Source organism: Quercus lobata, chromosome 5 (assembly GCF_001633185.2).
Source record: "Quercus lobata isolate SW786 chromosome 5, ValleyOak3.0 Primary Assembly, whole genome shotgun sequence".
NCBI lineage: Eukaryota > Viridiplantae > Streptophyta > Magnoliopsida > Fagales > Fagaceae > Quercus > Quercus lobata.
Window position 1 is genome coordinate 44,999,637 of NC_044908.1, and position 19,220 is coordinate 45,018,856.

Genomic DNA, 19,220 nt, shown 5'->3' on the forward strand with positions numbered 1-19,220 from the left:
GGATCCACTTTTATCCCTAGGATTTTTGCGGATAAAGATTGGGTAAATCTATTCGGAAACTTTGAGGATCCAATTGATGAATTAGTTAAGGAGTTCTACTCGAATGCCATATTCATCGGAGTTGAACTGAAGTGCTATGTTCAAGGAAAGGAATTTATCATCACTCCGGACTACCTTGCAAAGATCCTTCGCATCACTCGAACAACAAATGTGGACATCTCTCCATATGATGATAGACTTCCTCCAGTGATAGAAAATCTTCAAATTCTTGGAGCTAATCGTGAGGTTTTAGCCAAAGGAACATCCACTGGAACTACGAAGTTTGAACTTGAACTAAAGACACTTACATTGATCATGTTCTCCCGTCTATATCCACTATCTAACACGGGGTTCATCAATCTTGGAAGAGCACAGTTCTTATGTGATCTCATCATAGGAGCTTCGATTGATATTTGCTCTCACAACTTCTAGACTATGGGAAAAACAGCAACACGAATAGCAACACGGATGTGTCTTCCTTTCTGCAGTCTTATTATGAAAATCATGGTACTTAAAAGGTGTTCGTTCACCAAGAAATGGAACGATCCTAGTTTGTCAATGCCCAATATCCATGGTGTTGGCTTTAATTTTATGCCAAATTTGATTGTAATTTTGTTCAATCTTATGTACCCTGTATTATTTATGGGATTTCATTGTAAAGGTTGTATGTGAGAGAGAGTGTGAAGACTCAAGGCAAATTGAAGACCAAAGAAGTTTTCACAAGGAGCTTGCGAGAAGCCTTCCCGTAAAGTGAAGTATGTGCTTAGCACATGACTAGAATGTGAAGAGTCATGACAGATGATGACAACTAGTTTTCGTAAGTGTCTCGTGGGTAAGGCCTTCCCACAAGATACCCACCAAACATTTTGTTTTGCCAATTTGTCACATCTGATACACCAAATCTCTACCCACACTATATATACCCACATTACCCACATATGTTGAGGAGTACTTTTCAAAGAGAAAACCCTAGCCATTACCCTTGAAAGTGAAAGAATATCATACCCATAATTCCCTACACAATCCATTGTGGTTTTCCTCAACTCCTACCTCTCCATTTCCAAATCCTTGAGAGGTTAATAGCCCAAACACTTACCATACCCATCCTAAGTGTAAAGTGAGGTTTTGGTACTATTGGAAAGTAATGGAAGAATCCATATATTTGGTGGATGCAATCCAACTTATTTTCTAGTGGATCGATTTACCACTTTGAGGGCAGCAGAGAAGTTTTTCACCGAGCTCTTCGAATTCCTCTTCGATAACACATTGGTATGTTATCTTGTGTTTGCATTCCTTCCTTACTCTTTTAGCTTTCATTTTACTGTTGTGATTTGATGAATATGGCTTAGAGTAGTTATCTTGTCTATCTACTCACATTTACTCTATTTCACACTTAATTTAAGTTAGAGTAAAATCAATCGAACTGTAATTTTAATTTAGGGGTCTAAACAACTCTTGTGTTTTTACACATATTCAAATTTTCAATATGAATTCTTTAATAGTTTAAAATTATTATTATCATTATTATTATCATTATCATTATCATTTTCGTATTAAACTCACATCATGTTACCTCATCATAATGATATGTTTCCTCCTTATTCTTATCAATAGACTTATGTATTTTATTATATATATGTGTATGTATTTCAATTTTAGCTTTAATCTAACAGCATTATAAGTGTTATTTTTTTTTAGGAGCTTTATAAATGTTGTTGATCATACCATTTGCCAATAAGTCACAACTCAAATGAAAACTCCTTCCCCCATGAGAAAGGAGTGGACCATAAGGTCATGGACTCAAGACTTGGGAGTGCGTGTGGAACTCACCAATTCCTCAAAAAAAGATACTACATTGGGATTAAAATTAATAATGAAAAGAAAGGGGTCAAGCAAACAAGCATATAAACAACTCAAGCATTTTGACTTTATGGAACTCTTGAATGTCAGGGAAAAAAATCTTGAGCTTCTATAATTGAAACATTTTTATCCATAAACAAGTTTATACTCCTATACTTTTCCAGTATTAACCAAACAACTGAGATATAAATTTAAAAAATTACTAAAATTTTAACAATTCAGCTAACAGAAATGAAACTTAACTTTTTCTTCTCCATTCACACACTTACACACAAAACCCAGTAGTGCAATACAATGAGCATATACATGTAAGAATAATGTAAAATTTGAACACAACATGAAAAACAGAAGGTGGAATAGAAAAGCTCAGATTGGCATCAATAGAGGCTGATTATGATAAAATAAACGCAATAAGCTATACCCTCAAAGACAAACCTGCTTTCTTCCTCTCACCCCAAGATGTGGAGTTGCCAAGGTAATAAAATTGATTGGCTCCAATCCAACAATCATACCTCGTCTTGAAGAGCATTCTGCTTGTGAAATTTCCACATTAGAACTGCTGGGATCATCAAGTTTGCCACTACTAGAGCCATGTCGTGTATAAAGAACAGAAATAGCATATCTTGCAAACAAACCACCAAGAGAATGGGCCAAAAATGAGATCCTTTTCTGTCTGTGTCTTTTGCACAGCTTGCATAACCTATTTATAACAACTAAATTAAGTCATTTCCAAACAAAGCCATAGGCTATATTAAACACAAATGGATCTAGAATTTTTTAAGAAGTTTTTGCAAAGATTTGAAGGCTCACTTCATCTGCTAATCGCTTTCCAGCTCCATCAATCCCAGAAAAGGTTTTGGTAACGGTGTTAGATGAACTCGCTGCACACATTAAAAACAAAGCTAACACTAGGCTTTTGAAGGGAAAATCTCATGTAAAAGTCCTAACATCTTAGTGTGAGTTTTCATGTATGCAAACACGTTTGTGCCATTGTTCATGAAGAACAAAGTTTAAGAATATGAAAATTTTCAAACCAAGACCAACTCTGACCTGGTTCTTTCCAGTCGCTTGTTACTATTAACACCCTAAAAATACAATTACTTCCTTTGAGTGGTGTGATTATCATTCTTCTTTTATGGCATCCAACTCCTCTAAGTCAGTTGCTCCTATTTTATCACATACTGAGGATGTTGGGCTTTGTGAAGCCTAGTTGTGTTTGATCCGGTTGGCGACCCGACTCGAATAATGTTACGTGGTTTTTAATGGTAGACTTACTGAGGCTTAGTTCATGGAGTGGAGGCTTGGGCCGATAGGCCCAAGTTGGAGCGCAGGATGTAAAAACCGTTTTTGGTGATTAGGGTGATGTTGTTGTTGTTGTCGTCGTTTTAAGAAAGTGAAAAAACTGTAGCCGCACTTTATATTTTCCCTAATAATAGTGAAATCCCTGCAATTTGCAATTTTGTGGATGTAGGCAAATTGCCGAACCACGTAAATATTGTCTTGTGTGTGTGATTGTTTTTCTTTGACATGTGTTTTCTCTTTTTTTCTTTATTTTTTTGTTCTCATAGGTTGGGAATTTCAGGTTAATTCCCTACAAAGGATAGTCCAAGCTTTGCTCAATTGTTCTAAATTTAGGTTATATATGTCACATGTCATATAATGGTTGAACCTTTTAGTTCAATTCAATTCAATTAATGAAAAATTTTTGGCCCGTTTTGTAGCCCATTGTGAATCCTGTGCATAGGATGTAAAAAACGTTTTTGGTGATTAGGGTGATGCTATTGTTGTTGTCATTCTTGAGAGAATGAAAAAACTGTTGCCGCACTTTGTATTTCCCTAATAATAGTAAAATCCCTACAACTCTGTGGATGTAGGCAAATTGTCAAACCACATAAATATTGTCTTGTGCGTGTGATTGTTTTTCTTTGGCGTGTGTTTTCTCCTTTTTTTTTTTTTTTGGTTTCTCACAGGTTGGGAATTTCAAGTTAATTCCCTACAACTGGTATCAGAGCCTAGAGTTAGGTTTGAATGGGAGCAATGGCAGAGGAAGCAAGAAAAGGTTTCTAGAATAGAAAAGTTTGATGGCACAGACTTCGCGTATTGGAGGATGCAGATTGAAGATTATCTCTATAGGAGGAAATTGCATCTACCTCTTTTAGGGACAAAACTTGAGACTATGAAGGTTGAGGAATAGGCTCTTCTTGACAGACAGGTATTGAGAGTTATCAAATTAACTTTGTCTAAGTCTGTTACACATAATGTTGTAAAGGAGAAGACCACAACAGATCTGATGAAGGCTTTCTCTTGTATGTATGAAAAGCCGTTAGCAAACAACAAGGTGCATCTAATAAGAAACTGTTCAATTTGAAGATGACAAAGAATGCATCAGTAGCACAACATCTAAACGAATTTAACACTATCACAAATCAATTGTTGTCTGTAGAAATTGATTTTAACGATGAGATTTGTGCATTGATTGTCTTGGCTTCTTTTCCAAACAGTTGGGAGGCATTGAGGATGGCAGTAAGCAATTCTACAAGAAAGGAAAAGCTGAAGTACAATGATATACGAGATTTAATTCTGCCTGATGAGATTCACAGAAGAGATGCAAGTGAAATCTCAGGATTTAGTTTTGCCCTAAACCTTGAGACAAAAGGTAGAGGTAATGATAGAAATTCAAATCGAGACAGATTAAAATCCAAAAATTCTAATTGGAACAGAAGTAAATCCAAATCAGGCCAACAAGTACAATACTAGAACTGTGGGAAAACAATTCACTTTAGAAGGCAATGCAAAAGTCTTAAGAAGAAGAATGAAGATGACTCTACTAATGCTGTAACAGAAGAGGTACAAGATACATTACTTCTTGTAGCAGACAGTCCACTTGATGATTGGGTTTTGGACTTAGCAACCTTGTTTCATACCACTCCAAACCATACAGAATTATGTTGCAGGTGATTTTGGTAAGGTGTATTTAGCTGATGGTTCGGTGTATTTAGCTGATGGTTCAGCCTTGGATGTTATAGGTATGGGAAACGTCCGGATATTGTTACTATAAGGTTGAATTTAATCAACCATGTGTTGGCTTTATTCCATGACATATTTGCTTGTAATACAGCACTTAGAAACCCTGTATTTAGGTGGGAATCATGTAACGGTAGTGTGTGACAGAGTGTGAAGAAATGCTCAAGACAGTGCAGTGAAGCAGAGACTCGCGGCTAGGACTCGCGGGAGGTTCGCGGCTTTCAAGCGCCAAACGCAGCACACATGCCAAGCGTACTAGAAGGTGAATAGTCATGGTACCTGGAGCACTACAGGATAAAACAGGACAACTGGGCATACGGTTATCTCGCAACTGGATCTCGCGACTCAGTCAAGTCGCGAGGCCAAGCCGCGAGCCACCCCTATTTTGTAAAACCTAACGTTTCACATTCCTCTCTCACTCCAGTATAAATACCCCTTATACCCACAAATGTATGAGAGCTTCCAGAGAGAATTTTGAGAGAGAAACCCTAAAGAAAAATAAGATTGATTCACCGACAATCTATACATTAGAGTCTCTTCAAATTCCTCAACTCTCTTCCTCTCCATTGTCAAATCCTTGTGAGGCATTTTACCAAAACCTTGTTCTCACCATATTCATCACTGTGAGAGGGCTGTTTGGTTTATTGGGAAGCAATTAGGAAGGAACCAATATACATTGGTTGATGCTATGGTCTAGTAGCGGAATCCGGGAAGCTAGAAAAGAAAAAGGTTCGGCCCAACCTCGTTGGGGCAAGAAGCTTGGAGGGCTTAGGTGCATTGAGTAGATTAGGCTTGGAGGGTCTATTGCTGTCCATATATCCCAACTACATTTTCTAGTGGATTGTTTACCGCTTGGAGGGTGGCGGAGAGGTTTTACGCCGAGGGCTTCGGTTTTCTCTTCGATAACACATTGCGTGTTGTCTTTGTGTTTGCATCTTCCTTCCCTTTTATTATCTGCTATGGGTTGTGATTTTAATTTGGCTTAAATAGTTTATCCAATTCTATATTATAGCTTATGTTCATTTTCCGCGCACTAGTTGTTCGACATAAAGCTTGAATTGGTTATTTTGTAAATTGGGGGTCTAAACGTTCAAGAGTGTTTATATACATATTTGAACTTTCAATTGGTATCCGAGCGGGTACACCTCTAGTGGTTTCATTACCATTGTGTGATCCTTGACTCCCTTTTAAGATGAATCGGTCTCAATCCCTAAATGCACCTCCATATTTTGATGGTAGTAATTATTTTTTTTGGAAGGTTCGCATGAGAGCTTTTCTGTGTTCTATTGATGAATCTGTTTGGGATGCTGTTGAGATAGGTTGGACCAGGTCTGAGGAAGCCAAATCCACATGGGATAAGGCAGCACTTGCTACATCTAATGCTAACAGTAAATCACTAAATGCTATTTGTAAGGTTGAATTTATTCAACCATCTAATTGGCTTTATTCCGTGTCAAATTTGCTTGTATTTCAGCATTTAGTAACCCTGTATTTAGGTGGGTTTGTTGTACGGGTAGTGAGTGAGATAGAGTAAAGTTTGCTCAAAAGTGTGCAAGAAAATAGAGACTCGCGGCTTGGCCTTGCGGGTAACTCGTGGCTGCAAGCCACCAAACGCAGCACACTTACCAAGCATGCCAGAAGGTGAACAGTCATGCTAGTTGGAGCACTACAGGACAAAACAAGATAACTAGCCATATGGTTTTCTCGCGACTGGATCTCGCGACTTAGTCAAGCCGCGTGGTCAAGCTGCGAGCCACCCCTATTTTGTAAAACCTGACGTTTCACATTCCTCTCCCACTCCAGTATAAATATCCCTTTTACCCACAAATGTAAGAGAGTTTCTAGAGAGAATTTTGAGAGAGAAACCCTAGAGAAAAACAAGATTGATTCACCCACAATCTATACATTAGAGTCTCTTCAAATTCCTCAACTCTCTTCCTCTCCATTGTCAAATCCTTGAGAGGCATTTTACCAAACCTTGTTCTCACCATTTTCACTACTGTGAAAGAGCTGCTTGGATTTATGGGAAGTAGTTAGGAAGGAACCAATCTTCATTGGTTGATGCTACGGTCTAGTAGCAGAATCTGGGAAGCTAGAAAAGAAAAAGGTTCGACGAAACCTCGTTGGAGCAAGAAGCTTGGAGGGCTTAGGTGCACTGGGTAGATTAGGCGTGGAGGGTCTATTGCTGTCCATGTATCCCAACTATATTTTCTAGTGAATTGTTTACTGCTTGGAGGGCGGCGGAGAGGTTTTACGCCGAGGGCTTCGGTTTCCTCTTCGATAACACATCGCGTGTTGTCTTTGTGTTTGCATCTTCCTTCCTCTCTATCTTTGCCTTTTTATTATCTGCTGTGGATTGTGATTTTAATTTGTCTTAGATAGTATTACCAATTCCATATTATATCTTATGTTAAGTTTCCGCACACTAATTGTTTGACATAAGGCTTGAATTGGTTAAGTTATAATTTGGGGGTCTAAACATTCAAGGGTGTTTATACACGTTTTTGAACTTTCAATTGGTATCAGAGCATGTACACTCTTATTGGTTTCATTACCATTGTGTGATCCTTGACTCCCTTTTGAGATGGATAGGTCTTAATCAATATTTTGATGGTAGTAATTATGCTTTTTGGAAGGTTCGCATGAGAGCTTTTTTGTGTTCTATTAATGAATTTGTTTGGGATGTTGTTGAGATAGGTTGGACCAGGCCTGAGGAAGCCAAATCCACATGGGATAAGGCAGCACTTGCTGCATCCAATGCTAACTGTAAAGCACTCAATGCTATTTTCTGTGGTGTGTCTCCAGATGAATTTCACAGGATTTCTCACATCACCATTGCCAAAGAAGCATGGGAGATATTGGAAACCACCTATGAAGGCATGAAGAAAGTGAAAGATACCAAGTTGCAAATGCTGATCACTCGGTTTGAGGAGCTCAAAATGAGTGAGGATGAGTCCTTCGACTCTTTCTATGGGAAGCTAAATGAGATGGTTGTCAGCAAGTTCAATTTGGGGGAGAAAACAGAGGATTCAAAAATTGTAAGGAAGATCCTTCGATCATTGCCGGAAAGTTTTCGTGCTAAAGTGATGACGATTGAAGAGAGCAAGGACCTTGATGACATCAAAGTCCAGGAGCTGGTTGGTTCTCTTCAGACTTATGAGATGTCGCTGCCCAATCAACGGAAGAGTAAATCTCTTGCTCTTAAGATCATTAATGAGAAGGTGGAAGATCAAGACTCATCGGGAAAAGATGTGGTTGACAAAGATGTTGCATACCTTGTCAAAAATTTCAGAAAGTTCTAGAAATTCAAAAATAATGCAAATTTGATGATAAAAGAAAATTACAAAGGTCTAGAAGGGAGAAAAGGGAATTCAAAAAGAAAGATGGAAAAGAATCCCAACCTACACAAGGTGTCACTTGTTTCGAATGTAACGGGCATGGACACTTTAAGAAGGAATGTCCGAATTATTTGAAATCGAAAGGAAAAGTGTATGCCACGACATTGAGTGACTCAGATTCATCTGACTCAGAATATGAAGAAAGCTATGACGGAGAGGGGAACTATTCAGCTTTTATGACTATTGCTCATGTTGAGTCTTCAGATGAGTTGAATCTGCTTGTACGAGACCTTGGAGAACATAGTGATGATGAATCACTGGGAAGTGTTGAAGAATCAGATGCTGAAGAAGATGAAAGCACAGCCAATGTTCAAGAGAATTATAACTCACTCTTGGAGAAGTCGGGTGAGTACACAAGGGTGGTCAAGGCTGCTGTGAGAAAAATGAAGAAGGTAGAGGAGGACTTCAAAAGTCTCCTAATCCGATATAGGGAGGCCAAATGTAAGATAGAAATACTGAATGGTGAGCTGTCCGAAGCTTACACAAAAGTGAGATTTCTTGAGCAAAAGGTTGTGCAAGCAAATGCTAAAATAGAGAGGGTCACCACCAAGAGGCTAGATAATGTTATTTCATCTCAAAAGAGCTTTTCAGACAAATCCGGATTGGGATATACCGGAGGAAGTAGCTCATCTGGAAATGTCACTAAAAAAGTGAAGTTTGTAAAGGCCAAAGATCCAGTTGTAGTTGACCTTACTGATGAGAAGCTCAAGATGGAGGAGAAGAAGAATGTGGTGAACCAACGGTTGTTGAATCCCCGTAATCAATCTGTGGGCAGGTCTGAATCTCGTGCCAAGTCATGCCCACGACCACAAAGAGGTCCTAGAGCAACTTATGTGTGTCATTATTGCGGACTTCAAGGACATACTTGACCAAATTGCCAAAAGCTAAGAGTAAAGAATAGTGCAACTCCTCAAAGGTCAGGAGGACCTAGAAATGATAGAAGAAATTGGGCAGGTGAACGATCTAGAGATTAGAATAGTGATCCCGGAATGATGAACGTGATGAAGATGATTGGTGTATTCACCAACTGCTTGGAAAGCTTCTCACGAAAGTTTGAAAGCCCTAACTCCCGTACCAAATCCTATAAGGAAATCACCCCAAACGCAAGTGACGTGTGGGTGAAAAAGGGTACTCATGCATAAGCATTACAACATGTCCATGCATTAATACTTCCTATGCTTTGTGGCGATGTTTGTTTGTTTGCTTGGTGTTTTTGCTGTTGATTGGTTGCTTGTCTTATTGTGCATACCTTTAATTTATTTCGTTTTTTATCAATCTTTTTCTTCTAGTGTCAAAAATCCAAAAATCACATAAAAAATTAGAAAATCAAAAAGTTTGATTGACATTATTGAGCTTTTGTCTCAAAACTTGTTTTGCCTTGTACCTTTGTGCTAATGGCTTTGTGCATTTTCGAGCATTGCTTGTTTCATTGCACTCATATCACTGTGGGAGAAATCTTGAAATTTATGTGATTGTTGTAAATAAATCTTCAAACTTGTCATGAATGATTAGTGAATAGTTATGTTGATCTTGAGACTTACATAGACTTGTGTCTATATATCTTCCACTTTTTATTTTTGTTTTTGCTAAAAAGAGCTCACCAAATGTAAATCTCCAAATGAAAAGAGATATTGAGTTGCAAAAGCCTGTTGCACATTCTAGTATTCGACTAGGAAAAAGGGTAAGCGACCTTATATTAAAGAGAATATTTATTCAAAAAGTCAAAGGCTTGTTCATTAAAGTGAAATATCAAATATCACTCTCACAATGAGAGGTGATTGTCTCAAAAGATCAAAATGATCAAATGTTATGTTTGAAAGTGGAGTCAAATGTAAAGCTCCAAGATATGCTATCAAGTTTTGTGGGAGGTCATATATACATATTTCTATAATTGAGATGGATCACTTGATCTAGTGCTAATTGTGTATGCCTTGGTTGAATTAATCATTAAAGTTTCACATTAGACTAAGGACTATCTCATTGTTGATATCCACACACTACACACAAGTTTATGTTCAATAAATGTTATATTCATTTGTGTGATTGTACTTAATGAAATGTGTTTTCACATGCTCAATCTTTGTTAATTCAAGCACAAAAAGATTTTTGAGTGTTTTTAGGTGCTTTTGGAAAGTATTTTGTTTAAAAATCTGAAAATTTCAAAATATTAGTTTTGCCCTGTTTTGGCGACTCAGTTACGGGTATGTCAAGTCGCGAGCCTCAGTCGCGTCTTTGCGGGTCATTTTTGGCGACTTGTTCGCAAGTGGAAGGTCTATCGCGAGGTTTACTCAAATATTTTCGTGGCTCAGCTCGCGACTCACTCGCGGGTAGACCTTCCAGTCGCGAAAAACACTTAGAAAATTTTTTCAAATTTTTGTCCTTGAGTGTTTTAGCGGCTTGAACTGGCGACTTTGTGGCGACTCAATTAAGTCGCAAAAAATGCGTGTTTGGCAAAAATAGGGGCAGTTTTAAACCTTTTTCAGTTTTTCCCTCGAACTTTTGTGACTGTTCATCTTCTCTCTAAAATGTCTCCTTCCCAAACACTCCGTACTCCCATTTCCAAACTCCATTGTTGCTCCTTTTCAGCTCAAAATCTTCAAGTAACAGGTATGAGTTTTCATTCTTGAACTTATTTATACTTGATTTTGTGTTTTTCCCCCTTGATTTTTCATGTTTGTTTATGTTTTTGAGATGGGTTTGTGTTACGACTATTGCTCTATGTTCTTGCTAGGCTTGTGGTTGCTGCTGCTTGAGTGTGAAATTTTTTTTTGTTGATGTTTTTGGTCCTCATCATGTGCTTAGCTAAATTTTTTTTTCATTCTATCTAAACTTGTGCTGATGAGTTGTTTCTAAATGTTCCCATGTATCCCAACTATATTTTCTAGTAGATTGTGAAAGTTCAAAAACATGTATAAACACCCTTGAACGTTTAGACCCCCAAATTACAACTTAACCAATTCAAGCAATATGTCAAACAACAAGTGTGCGGAAACTTAACATAAGCTATAATATGGAATTGATTAAAAAACTATCTAAGCCAAAACAAAATACAATCCATAGCAGATAATAAAAAGGCAAAGATAGAGAGGAAGGAAGATGCAAACACAAAGACAACACGCGATGTGTTATCAAAGAGGAAACCGAAGCTCTCGGCGTAAAACCTCACTGCCGCCCTCCAAACGGTAAACAATCCACTAGAAAATACAGTTGGGATACATGGACAGCAATAGACCTTCCAAGCCTAATCTACTTAGTGCACCTAAGCCCTCCAAGCTTCTTGCTCCAACGAGGTTGCGCCGAACCTTTTTCTTTTCTAATTTCCCGAATTCCGCTATTAGACCGTAGCATCAACCAATGAAGATTGGTTCCTTCCTAACTGCTTCCTAGAAATCCAAACAGCTCTCTCACAGTAATGATAATGGTGAGAATCAGGTTTGGTATAATGCCTCTCAAGGATTTCACAATGGAGAGGAAGAGAGTTGAGGAATTTGAAGAGACTCTAATGTATAGATTGTGGGTGAATCAATCTGATTTTTCTTTAGGGTTTCTCTCTCAAAATTCTCTCTGGAAGCTCTCTCACAATCGTGGGTAAAAGGGGTATTTATACTGGAGTGGGAGAGGAATGTGAAACGTCAGGTTTTACAAAATAGGGGTGGCTCGCGGCTTGACCTCGCGGCTTAACTAAGTCGCAAGATCCAGTCGCGAGATAACCGTATGGCCAGTTGTCCTGTTTTGTCTTGTAGTGCTCCAGCTTGCATGACTGTTCACCTTCCAGCATGCTTGGCACGTGTGCTGCGTCTGGCGGCTTGAAGTCGCGAGTCTCTGTTTTCTTGCACACTTTTAAGCAATCTTCACTCTATCTCACTCACTACCCTTACATCAAACCCACCTAAATACAGGGTTACTAAATGCTGAATTACAAGCAAATTTGGCACGGAATGAAGCCAATTAGATGGTTGAATAAATTCAACCTTACAATCTTCCCCTTTGGCTATTCTGTGACAAAATCCTAAAACAGACTCTAGACTTAACATGTGAGTTGGGAACAGTTGAACAAAACTCACTCACATCTAACTCTAGAAACTGTGAAGCACTTGAATCATATGAATATAAGACTCCTTCGTGAGAAGCTTTCCAAGCAGTTTGTAAATGCACCAATCATCTTCATCACGTTCATCATTCCGGGATCACCATTCTGATCTCTAGATTGATCACCTGCCCAATTTCTTCTATCATTTCTAGGTCCTCCTGACCTTTGAGGAGTTGCACTATTCTTTGCTCTCAGCTTTTGGCAATTTAGTCGAGTATGCCCTTGAAATCCACAATAATGACACACATAAGTTGCTCTAGGACCTCTTTGTGGTCATGGGCGTGACTTGGCACGAGATTCAGACCTGCCCACAGATTGATTACGGGGATTCAACATCCGTTGGTTCACCACATTCTTCTTCTCCTCCACCTTGAGCTTTTCATCAGTAAGGTCATTTACAACTGGATCTTTGGCCTTTACAAACTTCACTTCTTTAGTGACATTTCCAGATGAACTACTTCCTCCGGTATATCCCAATCCGGATTTGTCTGAAAAACTCTTTTGAGATGAGATAACATCATCTAGCTTCTTGGTGGTGACCCTCTCTATTTTAGCATTTGCTTGCACAACCTCATTCTCAAGAAATCTCACTTTTGTGTAAGTTTCGGACAGCTCACCATTCAATATTTCTATCTCACATTTGGCCTCCCTATATCGAATTAGGAGACTTTTGTAGTCCTCCTCTGCCTTCTTCATTTTTCTCACAGTAGCCTTGGCCACCCTTGTGTACTCACCCGACTTCTCCAAGAGTGAGTTATAATTCTCTTGAAGATTTGCTGTGCTTTCATCTTCTTCAGCATTTGATTCTTCAATAATTCCTAGTGATTCATCATCACTATGTTCTCCAAGGTCTCGTACAAGCAGATTCAACTCATTTGAAGACTCAATATGAGCAATAGTCATAAAAGACGAATAGTTCCCCTCTCCATCATAGCTTTTTCTAATTCTGAGTCAGATGAATCCGAGTCACTCAATGTCGTGGCATACACTTTGCCTTTCGATTTCAAATAATTCGGACATTCATTCTTAAAGTGTCCATGCCCGTTACATTCGAAGCAAGTTACACCTTGTGTAGGTTGGGATTCTTTTCCATCTTTATTTTTGAATTCCCTTTTCTCCCTTCTAGAACTTTGGAATTTTCTTTTATCATCAAATTTGCCATTATTTTTGAATTTCAAGAACTTTCTAAAATTTTTCACAAGGTATGCAATATCTTTGTCAACTACATCTTCTCCCGATGAGTCTTGATCTTCCACCTTCTCATTAATGGTCTTAAGAGCAAGAGATTTACTCTTCCGTTGATTGGGCAGCGACATCTCATAAGTCTGCAGAGAACCAACCAGCTCCTGTACTTTGATGTCATCAAGGTCCTTGCTCTCTTCAATCGCTATCACTTTAGCATGAAAACTTTCCGGCAATGATCGAAGGATCTTCCTTACAATTTTTGAATCCTCCGTTTTCTCCCCCAAGTTGAACTTACTGACAGCCACCTCATTTAGCTTCCCATAGAAAGAGTCAAAAGACTCATCCTCACTCATTTTGAGCTCCTCAAACCGAGTGGTTAGCATTTGCAACTTGGTGTCTTTCACTTTCTTCGTGCCTTCATAGGTGGTTTCCAAAATCTCCCAGGCTTCTTTGGCAACGGTAATATGAGAAATCCTGTGAAATTCATCTGGAGACACACCACAGAAAATAGCATTGAGTGCTTTACTGTTAGCATTAGATGCAGCAAGTGCTGCCTTATCCCAAGTGGATTTGGCTGCCTCAGGTCTGGTCCAACCAATCTCAACAGCATCCCAAACAGATTCATCAATAGAACACAGAAAAGCTCTCATGCGAACCTTCCAAAAAGCATAATTACTACCATCAAAATATGGAGGTGCATTTAGGGATTGAGACCGATCCATCTCAAAAGGGAGTCAAGGATCACACAATGGTAATGAAACTAATAGCAGTATAACCGCTCTGATACCAAATGAAAGTTCAAAAACGTGTATAAACACCCTTGAACGTTTAGACCCCTAAATTACAACTTAACCAATTCAAGCAATATGTCAAACAACAAGTGTGCGGAAACTTAACATAAGTTATAATATGGAATTGGTTAAAAAACTATCTAAGCCAAAACAAAATACAATCCACAGCAGATAATAAAAAGGCAAAGATAGAGAGGAAGGAAGATGCAAACACAAAGACAACACGCGATGTGTTATCGAAGAGGAAACCGAAGCCCTTGGCGTAAAACCTCTCCACCACCCTCCAAGCGGTAAACAATCCACTAGAAAATACAGTTGGGATACATGGACAACAATAGACCCTCCAAGCCTAATCTTCTTAGTGCACCTAAGCCCTCCAAGCTTCTTGCTCCAACGAAGTTGCGCCGAACCTTTTTCTTTTCTAACTTCCCTGATTCCGCTACTAGACCGTAGCATCAACCAATGAAGATTGGTTTCTTCCTAACTGCTTCCCAGAAATCCAAACAACTCTCTCACAGTAATGATAATGGTGAGAATCAGGTTTGGTATAATACCTCTCAAGGATTTGACAATGGAGAGGAAGAGAGTTAAGGAATTTGAAGAGACTCTAATGTATAGATTATGGGTGAATCAATCTGGTTTTTCTTTAGGGTTTCTCTCTCAAAATTCTCTCTAGAAGCTCTCTCAAAATCATGGGTAAAAGGGGTATTTATACTGGAGTGGAAGAGGAATGTGAAACGTCAGGTTTTACAAAACAGGGGTGGCTCGCGGCTTGACTAAGTCGCGAGATCCAGTCGCGAGATAACTGTATGGGCAGTTGTCCTGTAGTGCTCTAGCTTACATGACTGTTCACCTTCCAGCATGCTTGGCACGTGTGCTGCGTCTGGCAGCTTGAAGCCGCGAGTCACCCGCGAGGCCCAGCTGCGAGTCTTTGTTTTCTTGCACACTCTTGAGCAATCTTCACTTTATCTCACTCACTACCTTTACATCAAACCCACCTAAATACAGGATTACTAAATGCTGAATTACAAGCAAATTTGGCACGGAATAAAGCCAATTAGATGGTTGAATAAATTCAACCTTACAGATTGTTTACCTCTTGGAGGGCGGCGGAGAGGTTTTACGCCAAGGGTTTCGGTTTCCTCTTCGATAACACATCGCATGTTGTCTTTGTGTTTGCATCTTCCTTCCTCTCTATCTTTGCCTTTTTATTATCTGCTGTGGATTGTGATTTTAATTTGGCTTAGATAGTATTACCAATTCCATATTATATCTTATGTTAAGTTTCCGCACACTAATTGTTTGACATAAGGCTTGAATTGGTTAAATTGTAATTTGGGGGTCTAAACGTTCAAGGGTGTTTATACACGTTTTTGAACTTTCACTATTTTTTTTTATGTGTCTCTAGATGAATTTCACAGGATCTCTCACATTACCATTGCTAAAGAAGCATGGGAGATATTGGAGACCACTTACGAAGGCACGAAGAAAGTAAAAGACACCAAGCTGTAGAAGCTAACCACTCGGTTTGAGGAGTTAAAAATGAGTGAGGATGAGTCCTTTGACTCTTTCTATAGCAAGCTAAATGAAGTGATTGTCAGGAAGTTCAATTTGGGAGAGAAAACGAAGGACTCTAAAATTGTAAGAAAGATCCTTCGATCGTTGCTAGGAAGTTTTCGTGCTAAAGTGACAGCGATTGAAGAGAGCAAGGACCTTGATGACATCAAAGTCCAGGAGCTGGTTGGTTCTCTTCAGACCTATGAGATGTCGCTGCCCAATCAACAGAAGAGTAAATTTCTTGCTCTTAAGACCATTAGTGAGAAGGTGGAGGATCATGACTCATTGGGAGAAGATGTGGTTGACAAAGATGTTGCTTACCTTGTTAAAAATTTCAGAAAATTCTTGAAATTCAAAAATAATGGCAAATTTGATGATAAAGGAAAATTCCAAAGTTCAGGAAGGGAGAAAAGGGAATTCAAAAAAAAAAAAATGGAAAAGAATCCCAACCTACACAAGGTGTCACTTGTTTCGAATGTAATGAGAATGGACACTTTAAGAAAGAATGTCCGAATTATTTGAAATCGAAAGGAAAAGTGTATGCCACGACATTGAGTGACTCGAATTCATCCGACTCAGAATTTGAAGAAAGCTGTGATGGAGAGGGGAATTACTCAGCCTTTATGACGATTGTTCATGTTGAGTCTTCAGACGAGTTAAATCTGCTTGTACGAGACTTTGGAGAACATAGTGATGAAGAATCAATTGGAATTTTTAAAGAATTAGATGCTGAAGAAGATGAAAGCACAGCCAACCTTCAAGAGAATTATAACTCACTCCTGGAGAAGTCGGGTGAGTAAACATGGGTGGCCAAGGCAGCTGTGAGAAAAATGAAGAAGGCAAAGGAGGATTATAAAAGTCTCCTAATCCGATATAGGGAGACCAAATGTGAGATAGAAACACTAAACGATGAGCTGTCAGAAGCTTACACAAAAATGAGATTTCTTGAGCAAGAGGTCGTGCAAGCAAATGCCAAAATTGAAAGGGTCACCACCAAGAAACTAGATGATGTTATTTCATCGCAAAAGTGCTTTTCAGACAAATCCGGGTTGGGATATACCGGAGGAAGTAGCTCATTTGGAAATGTCACTAAAGAAGTGAAGTTTATAAAGGCCAAAGAATTAGCTGATGTTGGTCCTACTGCTGAGAAGCCTAAGATAGAGGAGAAGAGAAATGTGGGGAATGAACGGTTGTTGAATTCCCATAATCAATCTGTGGGCAGGTCCGAATCTCATGCCAAGTCTCGTCCACGACCACAAAGAGGTCCTAGATCAACTTATGTGTGTCATCATTGCGGACTTCAAGGGCATACTCGACTAAATTGCCAAAAGCTAAGAGCAAAGAATAGTGCAACTCCTCAAAGGTCACGAGGACCTAGAAATGATAGAAGAAATTGGGTAGGTGAACAATCGAGAGATCAAAATGGTGATCCTGGAATGATGAACGTGATGAAGATGATTGGTGCATTCACCAACTGCTTGAAAAGTTTCTCACGAAGGTTTGAAAACCCTAACTCCCGTACCCAATCCTATAAGGAAATCACCCCAAACGCAAGTGACATGTGGGTGAAAAAGGGTACTCATGCATAAGCATTACAACATGTCCATGCATTAATACTTCCTATGCTTTGTGACGATATTTGATTGATTGCTTGCTGTTTATGTTGATGGTTGTGTGTTTGTCTATTTGTGCATACTTTTGGTTTTCTTTTGTTTTTTATCAGTCTTTTTCTTCTTGTGTCAAAAACCAAAAAATTACATAAAAATTAGAAAATCAAAAAGTTTGATTGACATTGTTGAGTTTTTGTCTCAAAACTTGTTTTGCCTTGTACCTTTGTGCTACTGGCTTTATGCATTTTCCAGCATAGCTTGTTTCATTGCACTCATATCACTGTGGGAGAAATCTTGAAATCTATGTGATTGTTGTAAATAGATCTTCAAACTTGTCATGAATGATTAGTGAATGGTTATGATGATCTTGAGACATGCATAGACTTGTGTCTATATATCTTCCCACTCTTTATTTTATTTTATTTTATTGCTAAAAAGAGCTCACCAAATGTAAATCTCCAAATGAAAAGAGATATTGAGCTGCAAAAGTCTGTCGCACATTCTAGTATTCGACTAGAAAAAGGGTAAACGACCTAAAATTAAAGTGAATGTTTATTCAAAAAGCCAAAGGCTATCTCATCAAGGTAAAATATCTAATATCACTCTCACAATGAGAGGTGATTGTCTTAAAAAGGATCAAAAAGATCAAATGTTATGATTGAAAGTGGAGTCAAATGTAAAGCTCTAAGATATGTTATCAAGTTTTGTGGGAGGTCATATATACATATTTCTATAATTGAGATAGATCACATGATCTAGTGCTAATTGTGTATGCCTTGGTTGAATTGATCATTAAAGTTTCACATTAGACTAAGGACTATCTCATTGTTGATATCAACAACACACAAGTTTGTGTTTGATAAATGCCATAATCATTTCTGTGATTGTACTTAATGAAATATGTTTTCACATACTCAATCTTTGTTAATTCAAGCACAAAAAGATTTTTGAGTATTTTAGGTGTTTTTGGAAAGTATTTTGTCCTCAAAATTTGAAAATATCAAAAATTCAGTTTTGCCCTGTTTTGGCGACTCAGTCACGGGTTAGTCAAGTCGCGAACCTCAGTTGCGTGCTCGCGGGTCATTTTTGGCGACTTGTTCGCGAGTGGAAGATCCAGTCGCGAGAGTTACTTAGAGATTTTCGTGGCTCAGCTCACGACTCTCTCGCGGGTAGACCTTCTAGTCGCAAAAAACACTTAGAAAAATTTTTCAAATTTTTGTCTTTGAGTGTTTTGGCGGCTTGAAATGGCGACTTGGTGGCGACTCACTTAAGTCGTAAAAAACGCGTGTTTGGCAAAAATAGGGTCATTTTTTAAATCTTTTTCAATTTTCCCTCGAACTTTTGTGACTGTTTATCTTCTTTCTCAACTGTCTCCTTCCCAAACACTTTGTGTACCCATTTTTCAAACTCCATTGTTGCTTCTTTTCAGCTCAAAATCTTCAAGTAACAGGTATTGGTTTTCTATCTTGAACTCTATTTTACTTGTTTTTGTGTTCTTCCCTTTGGATTGTTCACATTTGTTTATGATTTTGAGATGGGTTTTTGTTTCGTCAGTTACTCTTTGTCCATGCTTAGCCTATGAAAACTATTGATTGAGTTTGAGCTTAATTTTGTTGTTGGTTTTGTTCTTCATCATGTGCTTAACTAGGGTTTGTTTATTTGTAAC

General features: G+C 38.5%; 1 pseudogene; it reads right to left on the minus strand.

Annotated features, from left to right (window-relative positions):
- The window catches only part of LOC115990544, a 43,049-nt pseudogene that overhangs the window by 15,927 nt on the left and 7,902 nt on the right, over nt 1-19,220 (minus strand).